The following is a 13,817-nucleotide window of genomic DNA, read 5'->3' on the forward strand; positions in this document are numbered from 1 at the left end:
TCCCGATATTTAGCATGCCAAATATCTGTGTCGTTGAGTAGTTCACACATAATGATCGACTGCCGATTGTTCTACTAGTTGCCTTCGATTAAAGGGTTTTTGTTGGCGACTTGCAAATCGGGCTTAAAATCGTGTAGTGTGAACTAGGCTTTAAGTTTAGATTGTTGATTTGAAAAATCAAGTGTATAAAATACAGGATAAATAGGTACATGCATATGAAGCAATTCGCTAGCTATTAGCTAACTAATGTTTCTAATTTAAAGACAAAGAGTGGTTGAATATTTAAATCTACAGGATGTACGATTGGCACAGTTCCAGGGTCCATCCAGAGGTTCCATCCTGTCTATGTCGAGTTCTAATTGGTTTCTGTGGATTTCCGGTTTCCTCCTACATTCCTCCATCCTCCACGTTTTTACATGTGCATAAAATGTATCAAAAATAATGTGGAGAACTTTTGCTGTTTTGATTTTTGGAGTTGTGAAATGCCCAAGAGTGCACTAGAATTAATTAATTAATTACTTAATTATTTAATTGGAATTGATCATCTAATCCCGCCGGGGCCATGTGTGTGCGGAGTTTGCATGTTCTCCCCGTGCTGCTGGGGGTTTCCTCCGGGTACTCCGGTTTCCTCCCCCAGATATGCATGGTAGGCTGATTGGCGTGTCTAAAGTGTCCGTAGTGTATGAATGGGTGTGTGAGTGTGTATGTGATTGTTCCCTGCGATGGATTGACACCCTGTCCAGGGTGTACCCCGCCGTGTGCCCGATGCTTCCTGGGATAGGCTCCAGGTTCCCCGTGACCCTGAAAAGGAGTAAGCGGTAGAAGATGGATGGATGGATGGATGATCATCTAATCAGCCATATTAAAATTACTTTAGGATCCACTGGTTACCTCAATCTAACAGAGACCTAATGTTAAATACTGTAAATATTTGACCCCAACAGCCAGTGAATTACAGTATGCTGTATGATAAATTATTAAGCTTCCCGTAGGGCCATATTTAAAAAAAAAAATTTTTTTACATTTAAATCAGAATGTTAACTGTCTCCTGGTTGTCTGGGAAATGACCCAAGGTATCACATTAAGCCTTAAAATAATGATAAACATATTTCAAATCTAAGGCATTTTTGGCTGATAGACACATTCCTTGCAATACAATATGCCTTACAAAAAACACTTTTAGAAAGAAGTTGGAAATATCCCTAAAAAAAACCCAAACAGATTCTATACTAATCATCAGTCCCAGAAATGGCAATAATAATGAATTAGAAATTTAGGGCCGAATACTGCAATTTCACTTTCTTTATCCACTGAAAAAAACACATTATAAACAATTTAAAAACGAGAACTTATGTATAACTCTAGATCCCTAGCCTACGCTTCATGAGAATTTAAATACTTCATAAAAATATTTTCAGATCACAAGAGGTGGCATGCAAATGAAATATCCAAAGGTATTATTGGCGGTTACTATGAATGATTGAGCATGCTGAAAGTAATGAACCATGCTATTACTGAGCTATCTTCTTCCCCCAGACTAATTTAGTGGGCAAGACCACTTTGAGGTCTGAGCTTTGATCCTCTCACTGTTTATTGCCTTTTATCTCTTTCGTCTGCTGTTTGTACAGACTTTCAAATACCACAAACACATCACCAAATTGCAGATGCAGTGGCACTTCTAGGAATTTGCTGAAATATTAACCTGCCTTTTAGATGTTCACATCTTGTGACCACTTTTTTTTTTTTTTTTAATATTAATGTATCTGAAAACTAAATTAGAACAGGTATTTCCATGGGATGCTTATGCAATTATACTTTACCATTAATATTTCACATGTCTGTAGAAGTATAGTGATGTTGCCAAATAAGTGTAGGAGAATTCACTATACAGTTGTAAAAATTTTATACAAGGATATTTTAAAGTCTGATCTTTCTGACAGAATCTTTCACATCATTCGTATGCAGGATTAATGTAGGCAAACATATATTCACAGTCAAAAAGACACAATATTTTCTGATATACACAAGGTATTTAAGGTATAATTTGAAAACAGGGTCTATGTCTACACAGACTATAACATTGCAAACAAGACCCATGTACAAGTGATGAGATGAGGAGCACTAGACAGTGCTTTATTTAATATTTTCCTTTCTGCCTTTTCCCCTTTAATAGTAAAACAAAAAATGTGTTTCATGTCTAGATTACTTATTTATTGTCTATTGGCTTGCAACTTCGAATGCATTTCAGTTGGCAAACTCATGTAACATACCAAAAGTTTTTTTTAGAGTATTTGGCCTAAAAAAACAAACAAACAAGCAAGCAAGCAAACAAACAAACAAAAAAACCCTATGATATCATCTAGCAAAATAAGTTTTTATTTCCTGAGAAGAAAATGGTTGAGTGATGATAGATTCTGGAGTTTTAAATCCTACTCTGATTCAAGAAGTGACTTTAAGCTCTCCCATGATATTTCTCAAGATATTTTTTGTGAATCATGACATTTTTGTGAAGTTTAAGATAACATCCCTGTCTGTCTACATACAACATAATTCCTAACCTCCTAGCTTGTAATCTCAGTGTCATTACACCTCAGAGGACTGAGAGGGCCATTCTCATAACTTGCAGAGCTAAACCCTATTTGCACATACTCACAGCAACCTAGTTATGTCAGGTATGAATAGAGAATATTCCTTCAGTCTGCAGTGTATAGCAGTGGTAGAGAACCTCTTATCAATGCTGACTGAACTGTGAAAAACAAAGAAACAAAAACCCACATCTACAAGATGCTATAAAATGTTCATATGCAGTACTGCAGAATTCAATAGAGCATATAGTATACCTATATGCCTATATATTACCAACATAGTTATTATTTATCATATGTCTGTCTGATGCTGTTTGAGGTATAAAGTACTTAAACGCTACAACACTTCGATTAAAGATGCTCTCACTAGAATAGCTGTGTCAGGTCTGACGTTTAGTTCTCCAAAACTTTTTGGATGCTCCTTCATCCTGCACTGTGCCTGTGCTGCCCTCTGCTGTACTCAGCTGTTGTCTTAGGCTCTTTTTTTTTATTATTTATGTGAGTCTGTTGTGAGTTTATAAGTATTTATAAGCATAAGATAAATATCTACACTGGCGTCACTTATTTTTCCATTTATACCTATACTTTCCATGTTTAGACCACCAGATAGAAGTGCTTCATCACATTTCTATCATATGCTTGTACATATAGCTTTTTTGTTTTGTGTGAGGTATATGGAGCTCAGAGTTTAGTGCTGCCTTGCAACCAGAGGCACAATCTACAAAAGCTTATTTAGGAAACAATACTTTTTCCTTGTTTTTCCTCAATACAACAGGTTTTATGGTTCCTCTTGAGTAAAACTTTAAAAGGCTGGCATTGTGTCTTTGAGAAAGACAGTTGCCACATGTTGCATCACTAAAAAGACCATTCTCAGCCATTCCTCAATGCACTAAATGTAATAAAATAAATTCCATCCTTGATCTCAGCTCTGTCTAATCAGTGATGATGCCAACATTTTTGCAATATTCCTCAGCTCTGTTCAAAACTTATTACTCGTTTATAATGCTTCTTATGTTCATCCATAATGTATGAAGGATCATTTTGTCCTGTATCTACACTCTGCTCGTATGATAAGACATGAAATCAAAGAATTGCCCTTTGGCAGAATACCATGGCATCTCCATCTGAGTCAGCAGCAGTTAAGACTCTTTGACTTTCCTACTGAAAAGTGGTGCAAATAAAGAAAACATATTGAGGGTTGTTTTTTTTTTATCTCTTACAAAAATTTAAATTATCCAGCTAGAAAAACAATTACTGATCAGAAGGTTCTTATCTGTGGTTAATGATGTGGATACATTTAAGGAGAAATAGTTCTATAAAGACAGAAATACATGACAATTTTAATATTGTAAGGACATTTGTCTGGTCACCCCGAAGAAAAGTTGTACAATGATACAAAAGCAATACATTAAGAAATACAAGAAAGCAACAGTTTGTGTTGTGTGATGTGTGTGTCTTAAACGAGGAAAAGCGCATTGGTGAGAGGTGAGTTGCCGCATGAACATTTCTGAAATACTCAAACCAGCCCATCTGCAGTATTTCAGAAATGTTCATGTGCACTGACAACTATACCACAGTTAAAGTCACAGACATAAAATTTGTTCCCCATTCTGATGTTTTATGTGAACATGTACTAAAGCTCTCGACCTGTATTTGCATGATTTTATGCATTGTACTGCTGCCACATGATTGGTTGACTGGATAACGGCATAAATGAGCAGGTGTACAGGTGTTCCTATTAAAGTGTACAGTGAGTATATTCCTGCCTCATGCCCAGTGTTCCAGGGAGAGACTCTGGATCTAATGCAACCCTGACCAAGATAAAGTGGTTACTAAGTCAGAGAGTGAAAAAACTTGAATATTTTGTTAAAAATTTACTTTTACATCGGATTTGAATGTGATATTGGTACAGAGACAGAGAGAATTAAAATTTTGCCTCTGCAGATTGAGTGAAAATTTTTGTTACATTATTACATTATTAAAAATAGCTATTAGTAAGACATTGTTTACCTTGGTGGCTATATTGTTGTCTCAGCCTGCTTCATTAAAAGTGAGTTTGCATGGATCTTGAATGCAGGATCACAAAGGCTATGTGACTCACCTTGCCTCAACTCATTCCACAAATTTATCAGCACAAAGGCTTAATGAGCCGGCCTACATTAAACTCTCAGAGCATGAGTGCTTACTGAACAAGCTCAGTAGTATTGGCTCCTTACATACCGTATACTTCTTTTTACTTATCTTATAGCATACTAAAAACCACAGCTCTTTTATTTCATATAGAATTTGAAACACACAAACATTGTTTGGAATGACCACAGTAACCCACATTGCCTAATTCCTGTGTGTGTGTATTCTGTGTGTACTGTACCAAACACAAACATGGTAAGAGCTAATGAATATAATAATTAACAATTGAGCCTTTTCTATAGAGGAACAATGTGAAGGGAGTGGATTTCAAGTTATAGTTGAAGTTCAAGTGGCTCTATTGTCATTTCAACCATTTGAGCTGGTACAGTACACAGTGAAATGAAACAATGTTCCTCCAGGACCATGGTGCTACATAACACAACGTAAAGCTACCTGAGACTACACAGAACTAAATAAGACTACAAAGACATACACATAAAGTGCACATGTATAAACATGTGCAAACAGTGCAAGACAGTACAACAATTACTAAACAGGACAATAGGCACAGTAAAGGACAGTGCAGCACCAACCATCACACAGTTCTGGTGTGGAATAAAGTACAAAAAGATATTACAGGATTTGCAGTCCAGGCTGCTCCAATTCTCTATATTTGATATTCTATTCTTGAGAGAAAAATCTTATACAGGTAGTCTATATACAGTATGTAGTACTGTGTTGAACAATAACAATTACCTAGCTAACAGAGAATATTATAAAAAGATTAAGCCTTTATTTTTCACATATACATTACAGCACAGTGAAATTATTTTCTTCGCATATCCCAGCTTGTTTGGAACTGGTGGTCTGGTGGTCAGAGCACAGAGTCAGCCATGACACAGCATCCTTGATGCAGAGAGGTTTAAGGATCCAGAGCCTTAACCATTGAGCCCCACCTGCCCAATATATAGATTGGGCATACATATAGAACGTTCAATATGTATTCAATAGGTTCTATTGCAGGGGTGTCAAATGTTATCCGGGAAGGGCCGGTGTGGGTGCAGGTTTTCATTCCAACCAAGCAGAAGCCACACCTGAGTCTACTGAAAGCCAAGATCATCTGATTAAACAAGTGGAATCAGGTGTAGCTCCTGCTTGGTTGGAATGAAAACCTGCACCCACACCGGCCCTTCGTGGATAAGATTGGACACCCCTGTTCTATTGCTTTAAATGGCAAGAACATAAAAACCCTTAAGATAATTTATTCATTACTATTTCCTAATGCATTAGGACTCAAAAACACAATTTCACATTTTCCCCACTAAAATTATTTATATTTTCAATTTTACAGATGGGACATACAAATATTCTCTACTCAGGTCATGTGACTCGAAATCAGCATCCGGGGTTAGTAAAATTCTGTACAAACTGTGCAAAATATGCCAAATTATTCATTCATTCATTCATTTACATTCACACCATGCTAATCCACCTGCCAGCATGTTTGGGAGGTGGGAGAAAGCCAGAGAATAGATACAAGGAAAAAACGGAGAGCGTGCAGAATTCATGTCAGGCCCCAATGCTACCCGCTGTGCCTCCATGTTTTGAAACGTAATACTTATTTTTATTCATCTTTATATTTAGTAACTTTATTAATGTGAATGCCTAGCAGAAGAGTTCTTTAATCAAGTGGATCAGACATGTGCCATAAAATATATTCCTCATCTTTGCAGGGGAGAATTATTCCATTAAAAAGCTTAAAAAGATACACTTTCAGCAGCATCAGCAATAAAAAGCAAGGTAAGCAATGCAAATGCATTTGTGTACACAGTAAAAATAAATAAATAAATAAATAAATAAAAAGACAAATGAATACCTTATGAATGACTCCTGAACAGTTGTTGAGAGTATAAAATGTATCATTTCTAAACTAATGCAAACCAAACAGAATTCATAACTGTGACATTTATAACCATAGCAAATATAATAACAGTGGGACAGTGTCATGTAATATCAGAGAAGGAGCTCTGGACTACAGTTCCCAGCAGCCACTGCACCTCACAGTCACATGACCACCTGCACCTGAATCAGTTCACCTATGTGTATATTAGCCATAGTTTGCTCTGCACTCCTTGTCTTGTGTTTGTCTTTCTTTACCATTGTCTCTGCGGCTGTGTTTATGGTCTTTGTTTTATGTTTGTTCCTAGCCTTAGTGTTTTGCCACTAGTTCCTGTTTTGTGTTTGGTGGTGTTTTGTATTAAAGCTATCTGTACTTGCATCTGTCTCCGCCTCCAAATCGTGACAGACAGAGGGCCAAACATTCTTATGGGATCATTTGTTTAGCACTGAGTTTGTATTCTTTAAACAGAGGCCAGTGCATTTAGAGATTAGTTTATAAATCTGACAGAAGTCTTTAATAGACATGCAGTACTGTTGGGTCTTTGAATGTAAATGCACTGAAAAACCTTACAAGTCATGTGATCTTTAATCAGCTTACTTATCCACATAAGCTTGCAGAGTTGCAGTCTTCCAGAGCCACATGTCAGTGTTGTTTTCCCAGGTGCACATGCACTTCTGTGATGGTTTAAAATCAGTTAAAAACTACAGTATGACACCAACTTTTGCTGTCTGACTTTTCCCAAGAATGCAACCAAAACAGCTTATGTTTCGCATTTGCCATATTATTGTTCATCAATGTTATGCCCATTTATGACAACACAAAGCAGAGTAAAATAATAAAATGGAAGCAGAGGAAACTTGCAAAGTGACAAAATCAAATCCAAGAGTTGATTATTGTAATTAGCCATATTTACTTACCTACAAACATGATTTGTTTTAATGATACTCTGATATTTGGATTGAGTTTTTGCTGGTGTATTAAAGTTATTTAGGAAATATGTATGTCCAGTTCCAAGTAAACCAACCACATGCTTCACTGTTTAATAGGGTGTTCATCTCTTATTACATTTATTATGTACATCTGCTTGGAGCGGAGAGAAAACAGCATTAGATGCTGACTCTTTTGTGTAGCAGAAACTCACCAATTGCATGGCTCCACACAGTAACCCGAGCTCAGGATAGAATCTCTGTAACAATTTTAAATGTTGGCAGAGGGTGGGAAACTCTATGTATAGTCCATTGAAATAGCTAATCATTCAGTGAAAACAATGGAACAGAGGAAGAAATGCCCTGCCAAATCTTTTATTAATAATCTATGTCCCCTGGAGCTGTGAGGCAGCAACACTACCCACTGTATCACTGTGAGGCCCATGATGTATTTAGATACTAATTGCTTTGTGTTGGGGGTTTTTTTTTGAGAAAGAAAGGAAAATTCTGAATCCTTCAGATGTACAGTATTTAGAAACTCAGCAAAAAAAAAGAAGAGAAAGAAACGTCCCAATTTCTGGAAACTGTATTTTAAAGACAATTTTGTAAATTCCAAATAAGCTTTACAGATCTTTATTGGAAATTCTTTAAACAATGTTTTTCATGCTTGTTCAATGAACCATAAACAATTATTGCACATGCACCTGTGGAACAGTCCTTAAGACACTAACAGTTTACAGGTGGTAGGGAATTAATGTCACAGTTACAATAACTTAGGACACTAAAGAGACCTTTCTACTGACTCTGAAAAACACCAAAAGAAAGATGCCTAGGGTTCCTGCTCACCTGCGTGAACATGCCATAGGCTTGCTGCAGGGAGGCACGAGGACTGCAGATGTGGCCAGAGCAATAAACTGCAATGTCTGTAATGTAAGACGTCCTAGACAGTGCTACAGGGAGACAGAAAGGACAGCTGATCGTCCTTGCAGTGGAAAATTACATGCAATAATGTCCCAAAAGACATGATCGAGAGCTTGCAAATGCCTTGGTGGAAGAGTGAAGTAACACCTCACAGCAAGAACTGACAAGTCTGGTGCAGTCCATGAGGATGAGATGTACTGTAGTACTTAAAGCAGCTGGAGGACACACCACATACTGACAGTTCCTTTTAATACTGCCCCCCCCCCCCCGCCCTTTGTTCAGGGACTCATTATTCCATTTCTGTAAGTCAAATGTCTGTGAAATTTGTTCAGTTTATGTCTCAGTTGTTGAATCTTTTTATGTTCATACAAATATTTACACATGTAATTTGCTGGAATTACAAGCAGTTGAATGTGAGAGGATGTTTCTTTCTCTTTTTTTTTTGCTTAGTATATGTGTAGAAATATAGAACAGTCATTGCCTAAGGTTTGATGAATGTGTAGGAACATCTCACTGATATGTGTTTAGTGTAATGGCTGTCATGTATCATTTCCTCTCTCTTATACTAAGGGCTGCTTTATTGTAAAGCTTTATACATATTTACCATCTTAGTTCTCATTTTTATCTCAGAATGGGAGAATGGAGAGAAACCTTTTCAAATGTCTATCCTGACATCTTTTATATAGCATCTCATTAAAATGTAAGTGTATCAGGGATATTAACCCACATAGTGGTTGATTCATCATATAAAAAGCTAGGAATACAGAAACAAGGCACAAGGTACCATGGTACAAACCAGTATAGAGTCCTATATATAGCTTACTATGCTAGGCTGTCCCTTTTATACCCAGTAGGAACAGTGGATGGCTAATGTTGAACTGGGAGCTAAGGACCTTTCTGACAATATTTTGTAATGTTAGCATCAGACTCCAATGGATGACTGTCCATTCCATACACCATACACCTTGGGGCTCCTGTTACTTCCTTATATAAGTTCTAAGCTGTTCATCTCTGAAAATGACCATGTGCCTGGAAGCGGGACCATATGGTGTCCCCTCTCTTTCTCACCACACAGCAACAGACTTCAGTTTCAGAATGCCAGCTTCTGCTCTGCTGCTCTCCTCTCTTAAAAGAGCATCAAGGAGCAGCAGGGACACGACTGATGCTTTTTTCACTGCAGGCCACTTTACACAGCCTGCAGCAAAAATTCTACCTTCTCCCAGTATTGGATACTGTGAGTGGGTGTTATTTGAGTGCAGAGCTTATGACAGACTGCTTTAAAAGCATTGTGTGTGCCTACACTGTGAGAGATTGGCCTTGCCAGGTTGATACGATTGCTATGTGGGAGAGTGCTGTGGGAGTTGATTGATGCTGACCTACCTGGATTTTGGGATTCGTTCTTTCTTTCTTTCTTTCTCTCTTTCTTTCTGACATGCCTCAACTTGGATCTTTAAACAATATACTGAGTTGATGCCTCATTTTTTTTTTTTGACAAAGTACAGAAAAGCTGAAAGATGTTTTCCCACATTAGCGTGTTTTTTTTCCATGGCTCATCCACTTTTCAGTTTAATTCATAGCCCTCTAGCTCTTCTTTAATACATTATTTTTTTACTTAAATACTGTAATGAAGATTTTGTAAATACTGTAAATACTGTATCTAGTTTGACTCACCTGTTTTACTCTGTAATAATGCAGTCCCAGTAGATAAGCTTTTGTCCCTGGTGTTGCGTATGCATACTGCAATTCTGATTGAATACTTATAAATGTATTTATGCTAGACACACAGCACTTGAGTATTTATACAGGAACCCCCTCAAGTCCCTTCCTCTCTCTCTCTCTCTCTCTCTCTCTCTCTCTCTCTCTCTCTCTCTCTGTGTGTGTGTGTGTGTGTGTGTGTGTGTGTGTGTGTTTAAACACTCCTTTGTTTAATTGTAGCTCTCCTGGTTATTCCTATACAGTTCTCTTGCACTTGTGTCTGTTGGACGCAAACCTTGACAAAGACGATCAGCTCTGCCCCTAGTCTCTAAAAGTTCACTCACAAAGGGTAGGTTAGTTGTTGGGAAGGGAAAGGCTTGTCATATGTTTTCATTGCAGCTGCAGTTCACCTAACAGGTAGCTAATAATACCAGGTAAAAACAGATTCTTTAAATGCATTTTACCTCCTGGGAAAATGCTGCCTATCTCTAGATGGCACTGCGGCTGTGTAGAAAGATTTCCCTTTGCAGAAAAAAATTCTGGCTGTGATCTGTACATATTACATGAAGCACATTTTTGATCGAAGATCACTGAAGATGTCATCTTTCTCTTCCTGTCATTTGCTATTCTAAAAAACAAGTAAATAAAACTTACACATAAACACATGATTAAATAGTTAATCTAATTTATTCTCAGGTTCACTAAAAAGATGAGAAGAAAAGAAAGTAAATGACAAGTGTCTGAGTTTTTAACAAACACAAAAAAACACAAAGAGAAACAAATGTTTCATCCTCCATACTTGACTGTATTCATTTATTTATTAATTTATTCTTAAATTCTGTTTGGGATCATGGAAAATCGGGCACACGGTGGCTTAGTTGTTAGCACGTTCGCCTCACACCTCCAGGGTTGGGGGTTTGATTCCCACCGTGGCCCTGTGTGTGCAGAGTTTGCATGTTCTCCCCATGCTCCGGGGGGTTCCTGACTGGCTGATTGGCATGTCCAAAGTGTCTGTAATGTATGAATGGGTGTGTGAGTGTGTATGTGATTGTGATCTGCAATGGATTGGCACCTTGTCCAGGGTGTACCCCACCTTGTGCCCGATGCGCCCTGGGATAGGCTCCAGGTTCCCCGTGACCCTGAAAAGGATAAAGTGGTATAGAAGATGGATGGATGGATCATGGAAGATCGATTTCAAATAGTTGTATGGTGCTTCTTGCAATATGAAGACATGCTAATGTGTCTTTAAATGGTAACTGAAAAAGATGATCTTGGTATGAATAAGGGTTGTGCAATAAATAAAAAGAATTACAATGTTTCATGTACAAGCTGGAGTTTTACTATCCTGAAACTGGGTTTATATAAGACCAGTCTTATACTGCAGACATCTGAGCGTTAATTGTATAATTGCATATATTTAATTTTAGTCTGATATAAAGCTATTTGTTGTTCAAATAATTTTTTGTGACTGATGCTGATATCAGCCAGCTGACAGAACTGTCTTACTGAAATTCTTGGCCCCCCCCAAACACCTTTTCAATCTCCAGTTAGTCATGCAGCCAGGTTACTCAGAACTCAGAAGCATGGACACAGAGGTGGTCGGCAACTGCCACTAATAGAAATGACACCTCATGCAGATTAATAAATCATACGCAGTTTATTTTCTGTAGAAAAGTGGTGTAGTGGGTAGAACTGATGTCTCACAGCTCCAAGGCCAATGCTTTAAGCCAAAGCTTGGGTTACTCTTCATAACGTGGAATGTTCTGCTTGTGTATGTATGGATTTCCTCCAGGTTCTCTCTCTCTCTCTCTCTCTCTCTCTCTCTTTCTCTCTCTCTCTGTGTGTGTGTGTGTGTGTGTGTGTGTGTGTGTGTGACATGCCATGCAATGAACTGGCAGAAAAGTACCCATTCAGGGTGTATTTGAGTAATTCATGATGCTTGAAATCAATGTTGATAATCAAATGTAGAAATGATTTATTATATGCATATTGTCTCTGAAAACTTTTAATGTTGATATGAAGATTCAATGCAAACTATTTACTTGTTGTACCGTAATAAAATGCCATACTGCTGAGGAATCGCACATTATAACCTGTATAATGCATTATTCTATGCAGTAGTTTTGGATGTAGCCCTATCCCACATGTACTATTTTTAGACTGTATGATAGATACCCACTTGTTTAGTACAGTAGTATGCCTTAGAGTCCCATTGATACCATACTATCTCTACACTATCAGAAAGGATTTGTTAGTATCCTACACACTTTTCGTGTTATTACTATTTCAACATGGGTTAGGGCCGTGTTTCTTCATGTATTCTGTGAATGTTAATGCTGGTTGACAGGTGCAGACAGTCAGTGGCGATACTTAGCTAGCTCAGTAATGTCAAGGCCAAAAGTTCTTCACAAGGTTTACATGACAAAAAGAGAGGATGGGGTTTAGGTTGTAATGCTTTCCACTATCTCTCTAATGTTGGCTGACTTAATTGGTTCTGCAAAAAAATTGGTGATGAGGTGCTAAAATAACAGGAAAATAAATATTCGCAAGTTAGCCAGATTTTCCTGGTGAGTCTACAGCGCCATTTTGTTCATTGGGAGAGTGGAGAGCACATTTCCGAAATTACACAATTTGGGATTCTGTAACACAGTTTCTCAGTTGAAGCCCAAAGGCATTTGTCCATATTTTGTAACTAACAACTAATCAACACATTTTTTACTCTTTTACAGCTTTTCAAATGGAAGGGAGCAGGACTCTTCTCTTCCCAAATGGCAGGGAGATTTGTAAGAAGATGCATCAAGTCCAATTCTTACATCTGTCAAACGTTTAAATGGTTTTAATAAATGTCACCTGAATTTGTTTGTCTCTTGTTAATTTGTCTCTGTCTCTGTGTTGTTTGTCTCTGTGTTAATCTCTGTGTTAATTTTTAACACATCTATGTGTGGAAATGTAGTAAAGGGGGCTTTAACTTTGACAAAAAAAAAAGCTATGTCACATGACCAGGAAGTGCTGTTTGCACGTCTTTTTCTGCAGTCACATGACATGGTGAAGGTCAGCATTCAAAGGTCAGCTTTCAAAATTTGATTAAGTTTTCAATATTTAGGCAAAACTACTTAAAAGGAAAACAATTGCAACACTATCTGAGATACATTAACATTGAACTTTTTGTCATTTAAACAAGGTTATATATTTTGAGTTTTTTGTTATATGGTAAAATGTAATTGTTGCCATATGGCAACAACGTGATAATGGAACTGTGGTATGTGCAGTCATGAATTGAAACAGGCATACATAGCAAAAAAACAAAACAAAAAAAAAACAAAAAAAAAACATCAGGCTTCTCTAATAGTATAGTTACAGTTTTTCACATTCAAAGTAAGAAAAACGGTTGTCATTTCGGACGTTTCGCACTTGCACCTTATTTTCTAAATGCAATGTTTCAAGAGAAAGAAATAAGAATTCAAGAGAACAAATTAAAAAGATACTTCAACCAAAACATGTTTGGATCTACTTTTTTGTATTTTGAGTGAGTAAATCCATCCACATACTTTCTACAACTGTAATTCCCTTCTAGAAGATATAACTTTTACATGCTTACTATGTGACAAAAAAAAAAACAACAAAAAAACAAAAAACAAAAAAACAACAACTCTGCAACTT

Source organism: Ictalurus furcatus, chromosome 13, assembly GCF_023375685.1.
Source record: "Ictalurus furcatus strain D&B chromosome 13, Billie_1.0, whole genome shotgun sequence".
NCBI classification, from domain to species: domain Eukaryota; kingdom Metazoa; phylum Chordata; class Actinopteri; order Siluriformes; family Ictaluridae; genus Ictalurus; species Ictalurus furcatus.